Genomic DNA, 15,008 nt, shown 5'->3' on the forward strand with positions numbered 1-15,008 from the left:
AAATACTATTCAATGCCTAACTAAAGAAAATACAGAAAACATCCAGTTTAACATCACAGGAGGGCTGGAGCCTCTCCCAGCTGTCACTGAGGAAGAGGCTGGATACACTCTGGACAGGCTGCCAGTCAGTTGGTAGGCATAATGGGTAAATGATAAATTTTATCAGATTATATCAATCACTTTTATAATTTTATATTAAAAAAATATGATTTTCATCTTTGAATTGTACTTTACCTTTAAAACACTTTTTAAAGTAAAAAGATTACAATTTTATTAATTAATAATAAGATCTCAGATTTAATCTAGAATTTTCAAAAAAGAAAAAAAAGTTTTACATTACAACTGGTGTTTTCCATTAATTTCCCCCCAACCTTTGTGACAAAATAAGCGAATACAAAAAAAGAGGTAAAGGGGGGTAATTCATGAAGAAACTTAAAAATATTCTGAGTTTATCCTGAAACTTTAGCCTTGAATTATTTTGGAATTGATATGATGGCTTCAAATGCACACCAGTATAGTGATTATTTAATATGACTTTTGTTGTGGATTTTGCCTCAAACTATACTTCTTCTAAAAAAAGGGGGAAAAAAAATCATATTTTGGCTTTATTATTTTTTGATTCAAATTATTACTGTTTAGTAACAATTTTTTATTTTTATTTATATATTTATTTATTTTTTACCAAAATAGACTTTTTGGTAAAAATTTGACTTTTTCTTGAATCAAGGCAGGGTTTTCTGAAAACGTGAAGTAACTATGGCTTTAGTCTTTAAAAAGCTTTATCTCAAAATTAGTCTGACAACAGTTTTTCTAAACGTACTATCTCTAAACGATTTGTTTGGCTGAAAAGAGACTCCATACATCGCTCCGGGATAGATCCAGATCTGGATTTTTTTTCTCCCCCCCCCCCCCTTGAGTTTCCAGACTGCATCTGTGGCCCGGGGCTGTTCTCGAGAGCAGGGCTCTGTTTCTGCCTTGTTACCTAATTAATTCATAGATCCACCTTAAAAACAGGGCAATCCCGGTCTGGTCCCTCCCCCCTGCTCGCCACCACAAGCTCACCTCCTTCTCTTTCAGTTTCCCAGCTTGGCAGGAAAAGATCTGATCCGGACTTTTGGTGTTTCCTCTGGTCTGGTTGAGTGTGCCGGACCCCCCCCCCTCCAGTTCCACCCACCGCTAAGCAACACAAACACACCACCAGTCCTCATTTTCTGGATCTGCTCTTTGTTAACAGAGCCTTTTCCCTCCTCTGCTTTTATTCCAGGAGAGGGAGAGAGTGAGTGAGCGAGAGAAAAAGAGAGGGAGAGAGGGTGAGTTTATCTTCTCCTTTTAAAGGATTCGTTTCTGACTGAATCTGGATCTGGTTTGTTTTCCTTGCTCGGGGCTGCCGCCACCACTGCAGGAACAGAGCTGGTGCCCCTACTGATGTATTTAAAAACGGTTTAAACGTCAGGAACGGTTCAAGGTTTTATCCACCAACCACCACCCGGCCTGTCAGTCATTTTTTTCGCCACTGCAGTTTTCAAGTTGGAGCTCTGCTGGGAAATGGACAAACCCCTCTAAACTAAAGACGCTTCCCAACCGTTCCGACTCAGCCACAGGACGTGATTTGGACGAAGATCCACGGAGTGGAGGTAACGTCTAATCTCAGTGTTTTTTTGCTTCTTAATTAAACTTAACTCACCACGAGTCTGTACAATCTTTCAATTCACTTGTGGCTGAAAGCCAAGAAAGGCTCGCTTAGTCTGTCGGAGACCGTGAAAGTGACATTTTGCTGTGTTTTAAGGGGTCTGTCGTGCCCCCCCCAAGTTGTCCGCACTGCTCAGCATCCGGGTAACGTTCATAACTGCCGTTTCTTTACCTTGACACCCAATTATTAGCAACTACAGGGAGATTTTTGGGATTTTCCACAGGTGTGAACGCACAATTATCCCAGTCCGACGCACTTTAATACGCATCTTGGCGTATTTTCCTCCATAATAGCAACAGTGTCTCTCAGAAACCCCGAGTTACGGTTTCTGTATCTTTCACCTCGCCAAACGTCCCGGCTGTTAGCTAGGTTACAGCCCCGATACGTGCCGTTCCCTCCCTGCAGTCAACGCAGTCGGGTCTTCATTCATAATGCGGACTTTAAAATCCAACTTAAAACGCTTTTCGACAAACTAAAATACCCATAAAGCATACACTGTGATATTGTGCAATAGTTTCTAATCAGACACCTGTAAAATTTACAGACGATGACTCACTTTTGGTGAAAAAAAACAACTTTTGAACTGGATACGCACTGCTAGTTAGTTTGCCGCCTGCCAAAGTAAGGAGCCTGCTGGTAAAAGTTGTTATTTTATTCTGAATATTACATTTTTACGTGTCATTGGGGTATGCCGAATTGAAGGGTTGTTTCTAAAAGGTCTGTAAATTGTTATTAATGGCTACAAAATTGCGTTTTCACAAACCCAACAAGGAGATGTAGATCAAAAAGAGCAGATTCTTAATGGCGCTCTGGTGCCAGGTCTCCCCGGGCGACAGCGAGGCACGTATCTGCTGGTGCATTGGCTGCGAGGCAGGAATCAGACCGCCCGCGGATGTCTCCGGGCGCCTGGAAACAATTTGTTAACAGTCTCTGGCTTGAGTGTGTTGCTTTCCGAGTGATATTTCCAGTGGTAACCGGAAAAGGCGCCTTTTACCATCAGAAAAAACACAGGACCTGTGGTAAGTTGGTTAAAAACAGCTCTCTGAGCAGCGAGCGTTGGTTGCTGCGGTTGTTTGTCCCTGTTGTGATATTAATTGTGTATATTTCTGTATCACTGTGGTGTCCTCACACTGTTGACACGAATGTGGCGCCTTCAGGATGAGCTTGTTAAGCTTGTTGGAGTGGTTCCCCCATATTTAGCACTCGCACTGTAAATACTACTTCTGCGTTTTCAAGGCTGCCGGTATTGAACAAGGGTGGAAAAATCGTTACCGACTGCGCTTTATTTTAATTAAGGAAGGACCATCCTTACGTCATCGGCTTATTTGGGCGGATGAGGAGGAGCAGCAGCAGTTCTGCTTCTTTTTCCTCTCTTCTCATTTCATCCATCTCCACCTTCTCCTCCTCCTCCCCTCTGTAGCTGGGTGTGTCCTGCCTTATTGCGTTAGAAAGGAGGGGGGGATCCCGCATCTTGGCTCATGAGGTGACTCCTCCTCAGCTTGTGACCTCCAAAAGAGGGCATTGCTCCTTCTGATTTCTGCTGCTGCAAATTATCGGAACATAGAGGGTTTTTGCAAAATGAAATTAGTAGAAAGGGAAACTTTGAAGACTCTTTGCTGAAAAGGGTTGAATTATAAGTATGACAGCAATGACTTTGCTATTTGCTTGATTCTAAAGGGAACATGGCTAGTTTTTTGTATTCCACCGAAGTCTGTACAGTTTATCTAGGTTTGGAATGAAATCTGACTATGTGGCTTCCAACCATTATGATAACACCAAGCAAACATTTCAAATTTGAATAACCGTTGTCTCTCAATTCTGGTTAAAGATTTTAACTAGTCCTCCATTCACAAGCACAGCAGGTAGCACTGCCTATTTGGTTTGGCATATTTTGACACCAGATGCTCTTCCTGGCAACCTTGAAAGGTTTTGTGTCTCCCCCCTAGGGCTAGAGAAGGGATCATTTTCTTGTCAGGCAAATGCATTGAGCCACTTTTTTAAGGTCTCGCTTTTGTTTAAACAAGGTTTTGAAAATGACAGTTGAACAAGGGTCGTCTGTTGGACGTACCTCCTTATCACCTAGATGTTCTGGTTGGACTTTCTAACAAATTAAGTCTCTGATAAGGAACTGTTGTATATTATCCTTTTATTTATGGACTACAACAACATAACAAATTTAAAAAAAAAATACTATGAGGGAAACTCAAACTCCTGACCTTTTGACACTGCCAAACTGCCTACTGGCTGTCTTTTCTAGTCAACATCTAGCCTTGGATCAAGCATGGCTCCAAAATAAAGGTTGTGCCAATGTTGGAGACAAACATTTACTGTCTGCTAGGCTTAGTCAAAGGAGCTTGCAAAGAAAGGCGTCTGGACTTCTTTAAATTACTTGAAGACGTTTCACCTCTCATCTGAGAAGCTTCTTCAGTTCTAAGGTCAAATGGTGGAGAGTCCCAGATATATACCTAGTGGGAGTAACCCCCCACAGAGGGACAATAGGACCCCCTAATGATCCTCTAATCGCCTGAGCCAAGGTGTGAAACTGGGTGTGGGTCCCAATCAGCCGGAGTTTCGGGTGAGTTCATTGTGAAACCTGGCCCCACCTTATCATGCGAATTCCTGAGATCAGATGGCCCAGGATGTGAGTGGGCGTTAAGGCGTCTGGGAAGGGATCTCAAAACTGGATTATAGATGGAAGAGAGTTGGTGTCGTAAACCACCGCCTCTGTTCAAAGATGGTCGCTCACAGTGGACATAGATGGCTTCTTTCACTCCTCTTTCAAACCATCTGTCCTCTCTGTCCAAAATGTGAACATTGGCATCCTAGAAAGAGTGTCCTTTATCCTTAAGATGCAGATGGACTGCTGAGTCTTGTCCTGTGGAGGTGGCTCTTCTGTGTTGTGCCATGCGCTTGTGAAGTGGCTGTTTGGTCTCTCCAATGTAGAGGTCTGAGCATTCCTTGCTGCACTGTACCGCATACACCACATTGTTAAGTCTGTGTTTTGGCGTTTTGTCTTTCGGGTGAACCAGTTTTTGTCTGAGCGTGTTGCTGGGTCTGAAATGCACCGGGATGTCATGCTTGGAGAAAACTCTCCTGTGTTTTTCTGATACACCGGCTACATAGGGGATGACAATGTTGTTGCGTCTGTCCTTCTTATCCTCCCTCGCTGGTGTCTGGTCTTCTTTTCTGTGCCTCTTTGCTGACTTTAAGAACGCCCATTTAGGATAGAAGCATGTTTTGAGGGCTTCCTTTACATGTGTGTGTTCCTTCTCTCTGGCTGATTGGGACCCACACCCAGTTTCACACCTTGGCTCAGGCGATTAGAGGATCATCAGGGGGTCCTTTTGTCCCTCTGTGGGGGGTTACTCCCACTAGGTTTATATCTGGGACTCTCCACCATTTGACCTTAGAACTGAAGAAGCTTCTCGGATGAGAGGGGAAACGTCTTCAAGTAATTTAAAGAAGTCCAGACGCCTTTCTTTGCAAGCTCCTTTGACTACGATGACCTGGATGACTGAGAACCTTCACAGACATATCTGCTAGGCTTACTTTTTCTTGCCTGGGTGTCTTTGTTAGACGTTACAGCAAAGTAAAGTTTATGTTAAACCACTGTTTTATGTTGGTGTCTTGGTTGATATGTGGTTCCAGAATGAAAGTTGAAGACAAAATTTTGCCATCTCTTGCGTGTTATCTTATCAACATCATCTGGACATCCCTGTTGGAAACCCAGCAAACATGGTCAAAAAGCTAAGCTGGTGGTAAACTGGTGATTCTAAATTGTTTGTAGGTGTTAAATGAATGGTAGCATGAATAGTTGTCTGTCTCTGTGTCAGCCTGGAGGCAGGGTCCAGGAAGTACCCATCTTCTTGCCTTTCTTGTGATGGACTCTAGCCCTCCCCGCAACCCTGAATTGGATAAGCAGAAGAAAATGGATGAATGGTCAAGAGAGAGGTCAAGAGTTTGAGTCGGATTTATGGCGTGTTTTCAAGACTAGACATCAAGAAAAGATGGACAGCCAATGGTTATTCAATGTCAAAATGTTTTGGGAAGTCGATGAAAGAATTGTTTTATATTAATCTTAATTGAGTAGAAGAAAATGTGACAGAAAACGTTATAATTCAAGATGAGCATAAGAATGCCAGGAAAAACTCCTAAGGACACCCCTGTGTTCACATCATAGGGTCTATAAGGACCCCTTCAATTCACCATACAACAGATGAGACAGGATTCACGCCTAGTTATACATAAGTGGCTTAAAAGTAATGATGATATTTTTAAAAATGGCCATCTGGTAATACTACTCTATATCTATGGAGTAGATGTTATGCAGGTACCTTTTTACAGTCATTTGGTAATCAAATTAGTTGCAAGTCAGTGAATTAGTTGACTAACTAACAAAACATGTTCATTGAATGTCTTCACTGGATAGATCAATGCTATTTCCATGTATAACAATGGTCGTATTAGACCATCTCGTACAGTTTACAGGATTATTTAGATTTCTCATTAAGTGGTTCAAATGAAGTGGTCCTGCCACACCTATGTTGGTGCATCTTGATGTTATTTGTTGCTAAACCTTAACAGCAGCATCACTGATTTTTGCCGCTGAAGGTTAACGCTGTATTTTTGGATAAATAAATTATGAGGTTAAATGGGCGCTGTTTCAGGCAAGGTGGCCTACATCTGATCGAACTAGAACTGAACAGATTAGTTGATTGATCGCTTATATCACTCTAAACTGCTTTGGGTGTCAAGCTGCAGGCTAGACAAATCACCCCAGGCTGTGATTAAACTGTGATGGACATTTTCACTGTTTTCTCACATTATCTATACTCATCAGTTAATTGGGAAACAAATGAACCTCGTTTTCATAATTTTACGATAATTTTAGAAATGTGTCAGGTATGTGAGAGACAGGCAACCTGTTCTGGTAAGTCCAGTGGCAGTTTTATGTGTAAATTGGACTGTTGCCTTTATTGTAGTGGCAGATTGGTTGTAAAGCACTTGGCTGAAACTGTTCTGACTATGATTTCAGTATCTGATGATACTGACGTGTCATGGATTTACTTTAGTGCTTCCCACACACAGATCTTACCTGCAGGACTGGCCAAGAAAATAAAATGATCTGTCTTCACTTTTTGTACCTGAAGATTGCACCGTTAGGCTGACCATCACTCAATCCACATAACACCAAACTCCCTCTCTTCTCCTGGGAATTGGGACCCACAAGAAGGCAAACCTATGGTGCAGGAACAGTTATTTATAGTGGAAAAGTTTTTAATGACCAAAAACTCTGCTCAAGAAAAGAGATTTCTATTGAATTAGCTGATGCAGCATCTCACCCCAGTCAAAAGGTTTTTACATTTTATCTTTTTTCTTTAGTACATTACATTATTTCATTATCAGCATACATCAGATACGACTTGCTGGGTTTTTCCTGCGTATAAAGTATTTTGTCCTTCCGCCACAGAAAACTCTGAGATACAGAAAAATCCAACATGGTGATGTTTTTGAGGCAGAATTAAAATCCATTTCTTTGCGTCTTTGAAACCCTTTTCCTCATGTTTTTTCTGTTTTACAAACTAAGTGTCATCTTAGTAATGTCACAGCTGTTCAGGCTTTTGCTAAGTTCATGTAAAATAAAGGCATTCGTCTAATTTTTATTTCAGCTACAGTTGTGGCTTGCAGTGACTATTAAAACAAGATAATCTATATAAAACAAATTAAGATATAATTAAAATCCAATTTTAAAAGAAGAAGTAGAAAAAATATGTGCAGTTTTTTCAAAGTCTTAGAATAATTATTTTTAAATAACCATCATCTCAATAATTACCAGAGTAATTATTAGGGGTGCAACGATACTCGTATCGATATTGAACCGATCGATACAGTGCTTTCGGTTCGGTACACATATTTATCAAACAATACAACATTTTTTATTTATTTTATCAACTTTTCTTCTGACGATGTTGTCTGTGTTGAGCGCTCAGTGGATCTGCGTTCGACTACTCCGCCTAGGCTGCACTGTCGAGTGCAGATCCACTGAGCGCAGTGCAAGCTAGCAAGACAGAAGCTAAGCTCGTTGCAACATGGCAACTACCTCAACGCTACCCGAAATTGAACCTCCCCCACTCTCATTCAGATCTGGCGTTTGGAACTATCTTGGTTTTCATGTGAAGCATGACCCTGATGGTAAGCGCGTCATGGACAAAAGTAAAACAGTATGTCGGATGTGCCACGCAATGCTCAATTTGTGGGAACTAGTGCGGTAGCGCAGTTAGCTTGTTAACGTGTTGACGCCGTCCAGCCCCAAGCACGGGGCGATCCGCGGTAACTTGTTAACGGAGATTTGCCGTGTTGTGGCGTTAATGTCATTTTAACGAGATTAACGCTGACAGCACTAGTGGGAACACAACGAATATGATAGCCCATTTACTCCGACATCATACTAGTGCAAAGACAAGTGGAAGCAGACAAAACCAACAAGCACACATGCTACAAACTTTACCCGAGTCATTTAGACAGCCGTTAGCACGTGATTCTCCTTATGGGGACCTGATATGTTTATATGCTGCTGAGAATATAGCCCAGAAGAAGCGTATAGTATAGCTTTTATTTTGGAAAGAGCCATTTCTCTGTAATAAACTCGCTTTTGTATTGTTGTATCGTTGCACCCCTAGTAATTATGATTGTTTTTCTTCTCCCTTAATGGAGCAGGCCTCATACTGCGCTGCTATTTATTTGGTGATGCATTTTAAGAGCAGATCACATTCAAAATTAGGACCTTTGTTGCCCAGCCTTATTTAAATAATCTCCTGAATAGATTTCTTGGTTATAACGGTGTATTACAGAGCCATGTAATGGGTGCTACTGCAGCAGGGGGTGTATATCTCTTGCCTTTCTGTAACAGACAGGTGGAGCCAGTTGTGCTCTAAAGCAATACAAAGTAGCTATATTACATGCAGTTGAAGTGATGTTAATAAAATTGTCTAAAAATAAAGTACGTTGTAAATTCCAGCTCTCATGCTGATCATTATTATCTCACCAACCTCGACCTCGTCCCCACTGAAGACACACGGTCACGCCTACCTGCAGACAGTCGAGTGTTCTGTATCTGTCTCAAGCTGCTGCCGTCGTCCTGATGACCACAAGAGACGACGTATGCTGACTCAGTGCGTCTGTCATTTGAACGGCCTGCATGAGGCTCTAGCTCCTTTAGCCTAAGAAGAATTAACCAAGGCTGTGGTCAAAAAGTCCAAAAAGTAACCCCGTGTCTTTGTCTAATCACTTTTCCTTGACCTTGATGCCGTTTTCCATCAATGCGAGAGAGAATTTAAGGACTTGGGAAATGGGAACCACAATGCACAAAAGATTCATAAGATTTAGCTTCAGAATACACAGGATTTACAGGTGGGTTTAACATGGCTGAAGGTGAAGGTTCAAAACACATCCTAGCTTATACAAAAACACACTAATATTTATTGAACAACACCATCAACATAACATTGACAACGCTGTTTACGGATTGTTCGCAGGCATATTCTTTGCTAAAAGTGGTAATAAAAAAAGCAGTATAGGTATTCAAAGAATTTAACCAGCTTTTTTTATGGCCACGCAGATGCTTTCCGGTCGTGTCAGTCAGTTAAAAGCATGTTATAGATTCCATGTCTGTGAGTCTGCTTGGCTCTGGTTGAGTCAGAGGGATATGAATTTCATAATCAGGCCTGATTTAAACTTCTGCAGTGATTTACTTGTAGAGCCTAAAATGTAACCGATTTAAGTGGCCGCCGTTGCTGTCAACATTTCTCGTGCGAGGTGCATTGTGTTAATTACCGTGTGGTTGTGTCCCTATGTTTTATGTGGGGTACCAGCTGATAGAAACAAATAAAATGCTGCAATGCTGGTATATTCCCTTGTATCCATTTTGATAGTTTCAGCAATCTCCCTCCATGAATTTAGATTTTTTTTTTTTTTAAATTATTACTCCTTATATTTAAATTGATGAAGGGTATTCTTAAAATGAAAAACTGCAGTGTAAGAGTAGCTGGATATATACAGGCTGTGAGTTGTGAGCTGTGTCGACGCCACAGTTTGCGGTTACAACTTAGCTAGATTCCCCACTGAAGCATAAATGTCCAGTCAGATGGCAACTCAGAAGCGGAGACTTCACATTACAATGTAGCAACTAGTCAGACTTCTAAGAAGTATAACAGCACTGCCTACCCATCCGTGTCTGCAGCAGAGTGTAATTGCTCCTTCCATAACAGTTCTTAAGAAGACTATTTAACAGCACCACATGCAGCACATAGCTGGTATCTTTGTTGTGAAAAATTAAATTGTTATTAACATTAATAGTTCAGGGGCAGGCTGAAGGTTTCATCATTCAATTAATGTTTGTTTTAGGTTGGATATTGAATATCAGACAGTAAATGTAAAGAGGTGTGACTCGTATAGTGGCCGGATATATATTTATATTAATTTTAACCAATGTCCGTTCTGTATGGAAGAGCGGCTCTAGCATGTGTTTTTATTTTTGTTCCATTTGGTAGATTGCTGTAAATCAGCGCTTCTCCACCAAGTGGACGGAAAAGAGGAGCTGGTGCTTCATTCTGCGTCTGTGTAGTTGTTGAAGTACCAAGTAAAACTGCCATACATGTTGTTGTGTGGTACATGCTGTCTCACTGTGTGTATTCAGCTCTGCTTTCAAAATGGTGACTCGATAAAAAGCCCTCGCCCTAAGATTCTACATGTACTGTTTTTACTTATTAAATTGCAGCACTGCATAGGAAGCGTCTGTTTGTTGCAGTCTCATCTGATTCTGTTTTCAGTCTGTAGACACTGGCTTAGCAGCCATTTTTGCAGTAAAAGTGAAAAACAATTGTGGCTCTTACTTCACTTAAATGCAAGCTGTTCCTTGGCTGCTGTGGGCATTAAAACAAGAGGCGTGACGCAGATGTACATCGAGACATTCGTGCTGGTTTTTATCCATATGCCTTTTTCGTTGCAAGTGTTGACATCTCAGGCTGACCTGCTACACTGACAATGAGACTGCAAACAAGTGTGTTGTTGTGATCTCACTGAGTCAGACCTTCAGACCCCAGATGGAGTCTAAACCATCTGGGACTTGATTTACAGATCGATGTGATCTGAGTCACCCCGAGGCAAAACCGCTTCCTCCCTTACTGCCGAACTTTGAACCGCTGGGTGTTCATTCTTCTGTATGTTAAAGTTGCTGTTTGTGCTGAAAATACTTTTTAAAAATGTATTGCCTTTTTTATTACATTTTCTTAGCGGAGCTCCGCTTCCTTTCAGCTTCCTTTCAAGTATTAAAATAATACAAATATATATCTCATCTCATCTTTTGACTCGGTTTGGAAATTATTTGAACAAACTAACTCTTTTATTGCTTTCAGGTTGTTTTTATCTTGGAGCTTTTATTTTCTTGTCTGACATTTTATAGTGTTTAGACTTTTTATTGTAAAATGTAATTTCAGCTTTTTACCATTGACACTGGTACGAAGTTTGTGATGATCTGTTCTTCAAAAGAAAGGCTCTTTTATGGGTAAAATCCATTATCGTGTGTGTGTGTGTGTGTGTGTGTGTGTGTGTGTGTTTTATATAATGACAATTGGTTGATTCCAAAACAACTATCAATCTAAAGACATCAACTCTGGGATATTATCATTGTCATTTTTCTCATTTTTGATACAGGAAATCATTCTATCACATTAAAGTACTTTACTGCACATAAATTAAGAAAATGCAATAATTTACATATTGCTGTTTTGCTGTTACAAGGAGACATATAAAGGCATCAGTCTATTGTTAAAAAAAAAAAAAAAAAAAGTATAGCAACATCTTCAAAGGTGGACATGTTTATACTGTCACTGTCATGACACCATCCACCTCACAACCTGTGGAGATTCATGCTCATGTAGCAGTCGGTATCATCCATGCCTGTTGCATCCAAAAACACCATCCATTACACTTGTATGGACGTGGTTTTAAGATTTAGTGAAATGTGGAAACCCCTCTGCAGGCGGAGTCCCTGCCTGTAAGACAGACCCTGCAGCGCTCACTTTGTCTCTTATGTAAGTTCACATCAAAAATTAATGAATGCAGTGCAGCTTTGAGAAGCTCAGGCCTATATTTAAGATATGCATGCTCTCTGCTCTGCAGAGCCTCAGTGATTGTGGTTATAATAGAGCCATTGGCCTTTATCATTTTTTCATATCCCTGCTGGCAAAAAAAAGAGGTCATCCCACTGTAATAAAGAACTGCTGAACTATGACTGCATGCTATCCATTTTATTCAATTGTAAAATATTTAAGCAGGAAATCCTCACTCAGGCAGCAGTACCCATGAGCTGCAGATACAAAATACGCCACGAATTGGAGGTTAACAAACTGAAATTATGAATAACATGAGAGCTGAAGCCCTTGAAAAGGGCTCAAATGTTCTTTTTTTGTTTCTAGTGTGTCTCACAAAGGGAGTCTTTGTGGTTGACTTGCATGCTCATGGTTGGGGTTAGTGTAATATTTGCATTAGCTCACATTTTTATTTGAAATTGAATCAAATAACAAGATACACTCAAATGTACCAAAAAGTGCATTTCATCTCATGAACTCTTGAGGCTGGTTCCAAAAGTGATTCAATCCCCATAGACTCCTGTGTTTCCCAGCTTTGAAAAGAACATGTTGATGAATTCATTAAACTGAATTTCAACACCAAGTTTATTAGGGTTGCCACGATTAGTCGACTAGTCACGATTACGTCGACTATCAAAATCGTCGATCACAAATTTAATAGTCGACGCCTCATTTAAAGCCTTGTGAGATCCTGAAAGACAGGAATAAGTAGTAGGATTTCAGAGTGTAATAACGGACTGAAAAAGAAGATGGCAGCACTGACTGCACAAGGATGCCAGCTGCCGTTAAACCCCGAAGAAGAAGAAGCAACTCCGGTATCGTAGCTGTGTCCAAATTCAGGAACCGCATCCTTCGGAGGCAGCATTTGAAGCCTGTCCAAATTCGAAGACTTCTGCAAATGCAGCCGACAAACGCATCCTACTTTTCCCCTGATTTGAAGGATGGGTCGGGTGTATGACCAAACCTATCCCAGAATTCATTGCACAGCTCAGCCAATTCCTGTTTCCAACAATGGCGGTAGCTACTTAGTTTTAATATTACTTTTATTACTCTTTCTAGGTCACAAAATAAACTTTTAACATGTTTTCAGGAAATAATGTAGCTGTGTAAAGTTCAAATATCTGTTCGGTTCGGTCACATATTTGTAAAAGTGCTGCGACGTATTCGGAGACATATGTTAGGATAGCTAGCCGGGGTTCAAGGCTCACTAGAGCCGGTGAGAACAGTGGACTCCCGGTAAGTCGTTTTCAAACCCCCTGCGGTCTTTCGCTACTCAGGTTAAACATGATATATATATAAGTCACTTAGATAACTTAAAAATGTTATTGTTTGGCTTTTTCAGTCTTTTATTTGTTCCTAAGTAAATCTGTTTGGCTGAGATCAAAGTTCGTTTTCACACAGCTGAATAAACGTCAAACAGAAAACTGATTAAACAGAAGTGTGAGATAGTAGAGAATTTACTCCAGTGTCCTGTTATATTTTAGATAGCAAGGAGCAGACGGCTGAGTTTATTAAACTCCACTGAGACAATCTGCAAAATTCATTAAAAGTTTAAACTATCATTTTTGGTTTATTTTTCGTTAGCACATACCTTAAACACTTCAAGCTGTAAGCTAATGATAGTTATATAAGCGCAGACGCATGCTGATGCAATAAACTACGTTTTACATCCAGTGGATGCATGATCTGATTAGTCAACTAATTGCAAAAATAATCGGTGACTAGTCGACTATCAAAATTAATTGTTTGCCTCACCCTAATATTTATGGTGTAGGTGGCTTTTGAGTAATTTTAATGAAAACCTCTGATGATCCAAGAAGTTAGTGCTCTATGTTTATTGCAATATTTTATCAGTCTGCTATTTAGCACTAATTAACAAGTATGTGTCTGCACATTGTATCCATATGGTTTATGGATACAGCTTGTAAACCACGTCTTCTATTTTTAGCTGATAATTTTTGCACTCAAAGCTTTTTTTCCAAATTTGGTCACTTTTGGCTCCAAAAACAAAATAGTGGTGCCCAAAACTAACATTGGGGAATGCACTTTGAAAAGTGCACTAACCAGTGAGCTACATGCGTTTTTGTTTTTTGTTTTTTTTCTTTTAATCATTTAAATGTTTTCTGATCTGCTCCAAGATATACTGGACAAGCTCATTTCAAGGTCTGCAGGTTGCGTGAGCATTTTTTTTTTTTTTTTTTTTTTTTTTTACTTTCTAAAAATAATATCAAATGGATTAGAAAACATTTGGTTTCTTTAAGAAAAAACTGTTTGAATTCTGGAGGCACTGAAATACAAAGTTGAGATCCACTGCAAGTAATTTAATGGCGAAAACCCCCCAAAAAGTAGGCTAAATAAAATGTACGTTATGCAGAATCTATCATGAGCCTCACATTGGTGATAATTTGGTCTTTGTTTCAATCCAACTCACTTGCACCAGCAGCATGTGCAAGACATGGAAATATCAGACCTGTTCTTGTATGTTCAAGTGCAGGTAACCATAGCAACAGTACTGAAGCTTAAGGCTTCTTAGCGTTAGACTGGTGAAACTAGTCCAGTGGTAGAGATGACGGATTAAAGTGACTACAAACACTCTTCAAAGCATGAAGGAGGATTCAGCACAGTCGACCTTTGTTCCTCTGATCAGCGAACATGACAGAAGACGCAATAATGGACTCACAGTTGTCCAGAGAGAGCAAAAGCATGCAGCATTTTTCTTCTGAGGGCCAGACTGAATTGGATATAATAAATGAAGCGCCACACATTAAATGACTAAACAGACACATGAACACATACAGTCCTGAAATATGTTAAAATCCCCACGTTTTTGCAGACATAACAAAAACGTGGGGATTTTACACCTGGTAAAAAAAAAATCAAGAATTTTCAGTAAGAAACCTTTTTCAGTGTCTACAATTCATATCGATGCTTAATGTGTTTAAGGATAATTTTATTCATAATTATGATTTAATTAAAATTAATTTTTTAGCCTCTGTTTTAAATTTTGTAGGTAACTCAGATTTTCAATACGTTGCAGTACCACCACAGGCATCACTGAGCTTAGCGTATGTTTACTATTTAATAACTCTTTTTTTGGGGGCGGGGAGATACAATGTCTTCCACATGCTATATTACTAGTCAGCCAAATATATTTTTCATTTAATTTTTTT

The 15,008-nt window shown here is 40.0% G+C and overlaps 1 protein-coding gene across 5 annotated transcripts in view; it reads left to right on the forward strand.

The window, feature by feature from the left end:
- Positions 1 to 955: 955 nt before the first annotated feature.
- The window catches only part of LOC308402998 (plasma membrane calcium-transporting ATPase 1-like), a 134,306-nt gene continuing 120,253 nt past the window's right edge, over positions 956 to 15,008 (forward strand). For 2 of the 5 annotated variants that reach the window (XM_080892204.1, XM_080892205.1), the window contains exon 1: positions 956 to 1,634. The gene's annotated coding sequence lies outside the window, so the exon portion shown is untranslated. The remainder of the gene's footprint in view (positions 1,635 to 15,008) is intronic. The other 3 variants (XM_080892203.1, XM_080892207.1, XM_080892206.1) reach the window with 3 other exon arrangements.

The sequence above is a fragment of the Rhamphochromis sp. 'chilingali' genome (assembly GCF_963969265.1).
Source record: "Rhamphochromis sp. 'chilingali' genome assembly, chromosome: 9".
NCBI lineage: Eukaryota > Metazoa > Chordata > Actinopteri > Cichliformes > Cichlidae > Rhamphochromis > Rhamphochromis sp. 'chilingali'.